The following is a 7190-nucleotide window of genomic DNA, read 5'->3' on the forward strand; positions in this document are numbered from 1 at the left end:
CCGCCGCCGCCGCCGCCGCCGCCGGTTACGTAACGCGGTCGACGCGTCCGCGGTGTGGGATGCGCGCGGAGCGAAAGGGAAACCGACCGCCGCCCGGCGAGCAACAACAACAGGACGAGGGAAGCCCGTCGCTACGACGGAACACGTGCGGAGAGGTGGCTCGCGCGCCTCCGCGCTTGCGCCAACTCGTCCGAGCGCGTCGCGGGGCGACGGGAGACGCGTGTCGAAAAACTGAAATCCGGACCGACACGCGTAGAGATTTCGGCGACGGGCGGCGGTCAGGTAGATGCGACGTGTACGTCGGCCGAACGGAAAAACACGAACCACCGTGAAAATCCGTCTTGTCGTGTCGAACGTCCGACGACGCGTACCCGACCGGTGCGGTCCAGCACGGTCGTGACCGACCGTTTTCGCGTCCAACGCATCATGTATTCGTACCGGCGTGAACGAGATCGGTCGCCCGCCCAGGATTTTGGTCCGGTAAGTGTTTTCGACCGTCGACCGATAAACAAGATCCGTCGGAATGTCCATCGGCACCGGGGCAAAACGTTTCGCCTACTCCTGTGTACGTAACCGTCGATCGACAGTACCCATCGTTTCGCGTACCTCGTGTTTTCGACGTCTAGTGCTTCCATAGGAGCCCAGAATGTTCGTTAATAAAATATCAATCGTTCACCGTACCTCTAGTCGTTTTTGAAACGTTGAACGTGATCAACTTATTAATTTTTACGTTGGCCGTCCAAGTCGTCTGCACACCGCCCAGTTGCCTGTCGTTGGTATACCGTACGATTCGAGTGATTTAGTTCATTTCTATGGTTCGCAACTGTAAAATACCCGTACATTTACTCTTCGGGGTGTTTGTTAATAGTTTATCAATTAATTAATAAAAAAAAATAATTTGATGGCTATCGCCAATCGTATGTGTAGTACCAACCGGACGGGGTTTTCGAAAACAACACATGTGGTCATTAAACATGACCATGCATTTATGCGATGGGGCTGTTTTATTTACCGTCTCTCGTCAATCTCGTTGCTCTAATAATTTTCTTATTAGCCATTGTACGGGTATCTACTATTTGTTCTTATTATAGTGATTACAAGTTTTTTCTCGTTATAACTTATTAAATGTTATATTTATTTAAATTACTACGGCCACTAGTAATTCATATTTTTTTTTTAATAAGCAGTGTTATCGATGTTAATCCGAAAACGGAGATTAGATCCAGACGACTTATCAGCATATTAATAAAATAAATATAACCACGGCGAATACGGATAGCGATGGGGTTAATTTAAACAACACGCCCGTGTGCGATGTCAAGGTCGTCAAGAAATTGTGTATTTTTACTAATTATCTCCTGGGAGGGGATAACCTTAGTACTGATGTTCCTTAACGGGTTTGAAATTTTATTCATAAAATAAATATATATAAATTAACATTTTTATAACAGTACGGTGTGACCCTAATCATCATTGCTGGTTCGTGTTTCTTGTTAAAATAACTATTTCGCCCCGTAGCTCAGTGAATATTACCACTGATAATAAATAAAAATATAGTCTTATATTACATAAGAATATAAGAATATCTCTTTTATTACATTTTTTTTTAATTTTCTAATTTAAATTTTGTTGTAAAAAAATAGAGCATTGTTGTACCCAAGGAAAATACCTTTGCACAAATAATTTATGCTTTCAAGGCTTCAAGATAATTATAACATTATTGTAAAAGAAATACGATGCTAATGAATAATAAAAACAATGAGTGATATTAATAAACTCGTGAACTGTAAAACAAATGAAACATTTTTCCGTTCACCTGTAAAATTCACAGTACAATTTCAATGAACAAAATATCGGTATCCGCAACCATTTTTACTACAACCGATAATCATTTTTTTCCGATTCATTTGCAATATATAAGTTGTAAAGGAAAAAATTGTTGAAAAACCAATTATCTTATACTCAAACAATCTTCAGTGGTAGTTCATTTTTTACTTGTTCTCTCTACGTGAGATATTTAAATCAATTGTTTCGAATCTTCCCACGGCCCACTTGTAAGATTTAAACTATGATAAAATCACCTTTGAAAATGTTAATTTACAGCTAATTTTTAAAATAGACGCCTAGCTTATATTATAATGAAGAAACCGCTTTATCCGTCAAATCCTGTATGTTGTGACAACGTGTTGTTACTTGACTGTGAAACGGCGACGACGGAATACCAGAAAACCGGTTACCACTACGAAATCCAACACGCATGTATGTATAATAAACCACAAAACTACATTACCTGTAGATCGTTGAAAGTCAGGTATAAAACGATTTTTTTTCTTCGTTTATAACCTTTATACGTTTACTAAATCATAAAATATTATGTATAATATGGGCGTATAAGTGTCGGGCCACCATATCCGTTTCTACCGGTACGGTGAAACGTCGTAATCAACAGACAGTTTTTACCGGACACTAGTGCTCTGCATGGTCCGGTCTTATTGTATAAAAATTCGTGAAAAATGTTTCGGTCCGACTCCATATTTTTATGATAGATTTCGGTCCGGTCCTGGTTTAAACCATAATCATTTCGGTCCGGTTTAAAAATTATAATTAAATCAACTCGGTTAGGACCAGTCGGTCCTGGCTCGTTTAAAATCCATTGAACAATGTATTTACATTTCAAAGACATTATTTATAGAATTAACAACATGCATACTATCATGGAAATCAATATTTTACCCTTGCGCCGTTGTTTAATGTACTTTGTAGGTATACATCAGAGCTGTTCGTGGTAAGTACCTATTAATAATTATTATCGAATATATTTTCAAGAACCATGGTTGCAATTATTCTCGTTTTGGTGCGAGTTGACATGGAAGGACTTGGTATGCAGTAGAGCTCTGCTCAGTCTGGTTTGGACCGGACCGAATCATGGTTCGGTGTTTTTCAATTTAATGTCGTTTGGTCCAGTTCGACCTCCTTGTCTACGAAAAAAAAAATCATTCCAGTACAGTCCGTCCGCCTTCAGTTATATAATGGTCTTAATTTTGAATAACAATTTATTACGTTTTTATTCATATACATTGCATAGTAAAATAATATCCAACATAATAATATGTTATTTTCATCAAGATTATAGCACAATATACATTGTGGACAGTTATAATTATATCGTTTTATATTTTATTTTGAACATTTTACGTCGTTCGGTCTTATTTTTAAATGTCGGTTCAGTCTCGGTCTTTTCTAGTACACTCTAAATGATACGGTCCAGTCCAGTCTGTTTCAATTTTATTTCGGGCGTAGGTAAATTGAGTCTGAATTTTCGACATCATCGAATTGTACAACAAATGGTTGTGAATCATTTCACTCAAAACTAAATAGTTTATTTTATACTGCACATCCAAATATTTATATTTTTATTGATGCACTCAAAGAAATCCAATTAAATACATACATTAAAATAAGAAACAAAGACATGAGTAGAAAGTCAAAACACAACATTGAAAAAGAGAATATATTAAGAGAACAAATGACGAAGTGTAAAAATAATGCAATTAGTAGACTTGACTTTATTAAGCTTGTATCATTAAAATATTTATCTGTTTATTATTTTTAATATTTTTATTATTTATTATTAATTATTATTAATAAATAGTATACGATTGTGTTAATATAATTTAAAGTGTGTTAAATAAAAATAAAAACAGTATTTCACTTTATTTCAAATTACCGCCTTAATTTTCATACGAGGAACTCAATTTACCGATTTTATTTTTATATGAGGGACTTAATTTACCTTTTTTTTTTTTTTTTTTTTTAGGCGGAACTCAATTTATCAAGTCCGTTTATTTCATCGGTTCGCTCTGGTCTTGGTTTTAGTTATCATGTATCAGTCTTTTAAAAAACGGACCGTGCAGAGCTCAAGTACTCGTATACAGCTGCCACACCACACCTTTTAATAGAATTTGTATTTATATATAATGTAGTAAGTACTATTCTATGTATTACATATTATCAGTTTTATAATAATCTACGAGCAGATTAAATCAATTTAACAATTATGTGGTATAATTCAAAATGTTCATAGTTCGAATATTTTGTTCACTATATTATATTTTTGGACCGGTCCAGTAGAAAAATATTTTGTTATGACTGACCCGGTCTTGGTCTCTTTAAAAAATTGTTTTAAATTTTCAGTCCGGTCCAGTCCCTAAAATTACGGACCGTGCACTGCATTATCGGACACCGTACACCTGGCCACACGATCCATTTAAAATAATAATAATTGTTATCAATTTATTAATACAATTGAAAGAAATGTAGAATGATCGGACAACGCTTCAAAATATGGCGTGGTCAATATTAATAAAAAATTGAAAACAATGTATTTCGTTTCAGAAATCGGTGTCCGGTATCCGTTTTCAGCACAGCAAGAAGCGTTGCGATCCGGTTGACGCATCAGCGGAACGTTGCGTAATGGACAGTATGGCCCAATGGACACTATGGCCATCTGCATTCATATCAATGCGTTTTGTTTTTATCGTTTAAAGGTCCGTTTTCACAGTACCGATAGAAACGGATGGCTGGGCAAAAAGTAGTTGTAAGTGTATTTTCCAGAAAAATAATAAAGAAATGTCGTTGTTATTATGCAAGTTGTAAATACACTATGTCATTTATTTATACTAATATATACGTGTACGCTAATAAATAATATTCAAAATTTGTATTTTAATTTATAAATATTGTTATCACGTTACACTACAGTCATCAAGTACATTGCATAAGAAAAAAAAAAATTAGAACTTCGTCAATGTTCTCATGATATAATAGACTGTAAGTATGATGTCAACAGTCGTGTTTTAGTCTCACGTCGCGCGAATATGGCGCTAATTTTCCATCACCTCTCATTGGTCCATCTATTATCATGACTTAAAACCCTTTCGGCGGTAACCGAATATTTAGTTTTTATCAAAACTTTTTTAGTGTTCATTAAAAATGTCCTCGTTATTAATCTTCAATAAATGTTATTATTTAAAATGTGTACATTTTCTCTTATTTGCGGCATGAAATTATTAATCAAGTTCGTGTAATCATGTTTGACAATAATTTGACGTGTTATCGGAGTCTGCGCTTAGTTACAATAATATAAAGTAAAACGAATGAAAAACGGCGAAAGTCTTGCGCCATATTGCACCATTGAAGTAACTGGTGGCTGAAGTATAAATTTAAAGGTATAAAGATACGCATGTATGCTTATCACAAAACAGTGCATCATACTTAGTTTTTTACATCATGATATATTGTTCTAATGTACCCAATTATTTTGTTACCGATTGATAACGGTGTGTTATGTAATGTGATAAGAATTATTTTTCGAATTTTCGGGGTAATCATGTTCTTGTGGGCTGTGCGCTGTGTAACCGTACGTTAATCTCTGTATAGACTGTAGACCGATATAGTAAACGAAAATATTAAATAATAATAGTATATTTTATGTTAATTGACTTATGACTATTGGTGTATAAACTATTCGGTATAACTACTACTTACAAAGTATACCTACTTATTACATTCGTATAACACTGTACACATTTAAACTGTCAATTAAAAAGTACTTGGTAAGGTATTAGTATGACTTTGGTCGAACAAATAATAAAAATTGTACATTTTGTCGAAGTTCTGCTTAGGTGTTATTTGTTTAACAACTATATGGATTGTGCACATGACTGCGGTGGTGTAACAATATTCCGAAGAAACGAAAAATATTCTCGGTCGACCTTTTCCTAAAAAAAAACCATCGGGTTTGACCATCGCGGGTACTCGGAAATGGTGTAATTTGATCATAATGACAGTGGTCGGATAAATTATCCCGGACGCAGAAACCCAATGTATGTATACAATGTATGAGCCATATATAGCATAAATGAGCTAAACAAATTAAAAGTATTTAGAGTAGGAAATTATATTAGATTAAAACACAATGATTTTAAAAATATGATGTGCGTAAAGTGTAACATGTCTTGAACAATTTAAATGCGGTTTGTCCATAATTTTTAAAATTAAATTCAGTACCAACGTCAAGGTGTTTATAGTAACCAATAGGCCAGAGATATTCCAACTTTTTTAATCCCGTGCCTTTTTTTTTAGTGTCAACATATTAATGGATTTCAAATCATAAACGACAAAAATCGGGTGAAACTCCTAAGTCAGAGAAGAAACAGGAACAGATGAATGATATAGGTGAAACCATGTTTTACCATTTTTCGAAAAAAAAACGAATTTTGAGTGAAAGAGTTTGGACGGATCAGATTATATTTTTAAATATAGTTGATGTTGTGGTAAAACAGATTTCTTAATAATGTATGTTGAATTTTTATATTCCATTTTTTTTTTTTTTTTAAAGACATTTAGGTAAGCAAGTAAATGACGTTAAAATGTTATTAGACCTTTACGTGTTATCAAACTACAATTAATTAACTTATTTGGTAAAATTTGAAAACCGCTTGCGTCTAAACAGCACAAATCAGTGGCGCCCACGTAGGGTGTCATTTAGTGAAATTGCACAGGTTTCTCGTGGGTCCCAGGGCCTACATACATTTGATGGCCCCCTCTCTTTGAGAGCAAACACTATAAATGCATAACTAATCGACTGGATCTTTAGATCGTTAAATAAAACGTAAAGTGTTGGATAACATGCAAAAAAAAATATAAATATATAGTAACTAATATACGAGTAGATAACTATAATAATGTTGATTGTGTTTGTAGTTTGTGAACAATACTTTCCAAACTCCTATGTACGGACGGAAATTTCATGAAGGACAAATATTTTTCACGAAACAATCACTTCAATTTGATATCGAGTAATTTTCGCACGTCCAGTACCATACCAATATATTTCATCCTAATATTTTATTGTAGTTCACTCCTTTATTGAATTTTATAATTGATTATTAAATAATAAAATTATATATCTTTATAATTAATATCAACAACTGTATATTTAATCTCCCTATCTGAAATGAGGATATTTTATTGGTTTTGATATAAGACTATACAAGCGAATTATTAATACCTTAATATTTAAGAGTATACCTAATTGCTGTGAAGATCTAATTCTATTGTACATTCATACATTGTAATTCACTTTAAACAAAACGCTCCCATACTTTTTTATTGATTATTATATAGGA

General features: G+C 34.1%; 1 long non-coding RNA gene across 8 annotated transcripts; it reads left to right on the plus strand.

The window, feature by feature from the left end:
* The first annotated feature begins 34 nt into the window (after nt 1–34).
* On the plus strand, nt 35–6908 carry LOC112690220. Of its 8 annotated transcripts, XR_003149187.1 has the most exons (5): nt 1345–2259; nt 3818–3982; nt 4396–4597; nt 5685–5885; nt 6145–6908. It is a non-coding gene; the product is annotated as an uncharacterized LOC112690220 (long non-coding RNA). The 8 variants fall into 8 exon arrangements; XR_003149188.1 differs by lacking the exons at nt 5685–5885; nt 6145–6908 and adding an exon at nt 35–480 and having other exon boundaries at nt 2104–2259; nt 4396–5481; XR_003149189.1 differs by lacking the exons at nt 5685–5885; nt 6145–6908 and adding an exon at nt 36–480 and having other exon boundaries at nt 2120–2259; nt 4396–5481.
* Nucleotides 6909–7190: the final 282 nt, after the last annotated feature.

The sequence above is a fragment of the Sipha flava genome, unplaced genomic scaffold (assembly GCF_003268045.1).
Source record: "Sipha flava isolate LNK unplaced genomic scaffold, YSA_version1 49577_pilon_pilon, whole genome shotgun sequence".
In the NCBI taxonomy this organism is placed as follows: domain Eukaryota; kingdom Metazoa; phylum Arthropoda; class Insecta; order Hemiptera; family Aphididae; genus Sipha; species Sipha flava.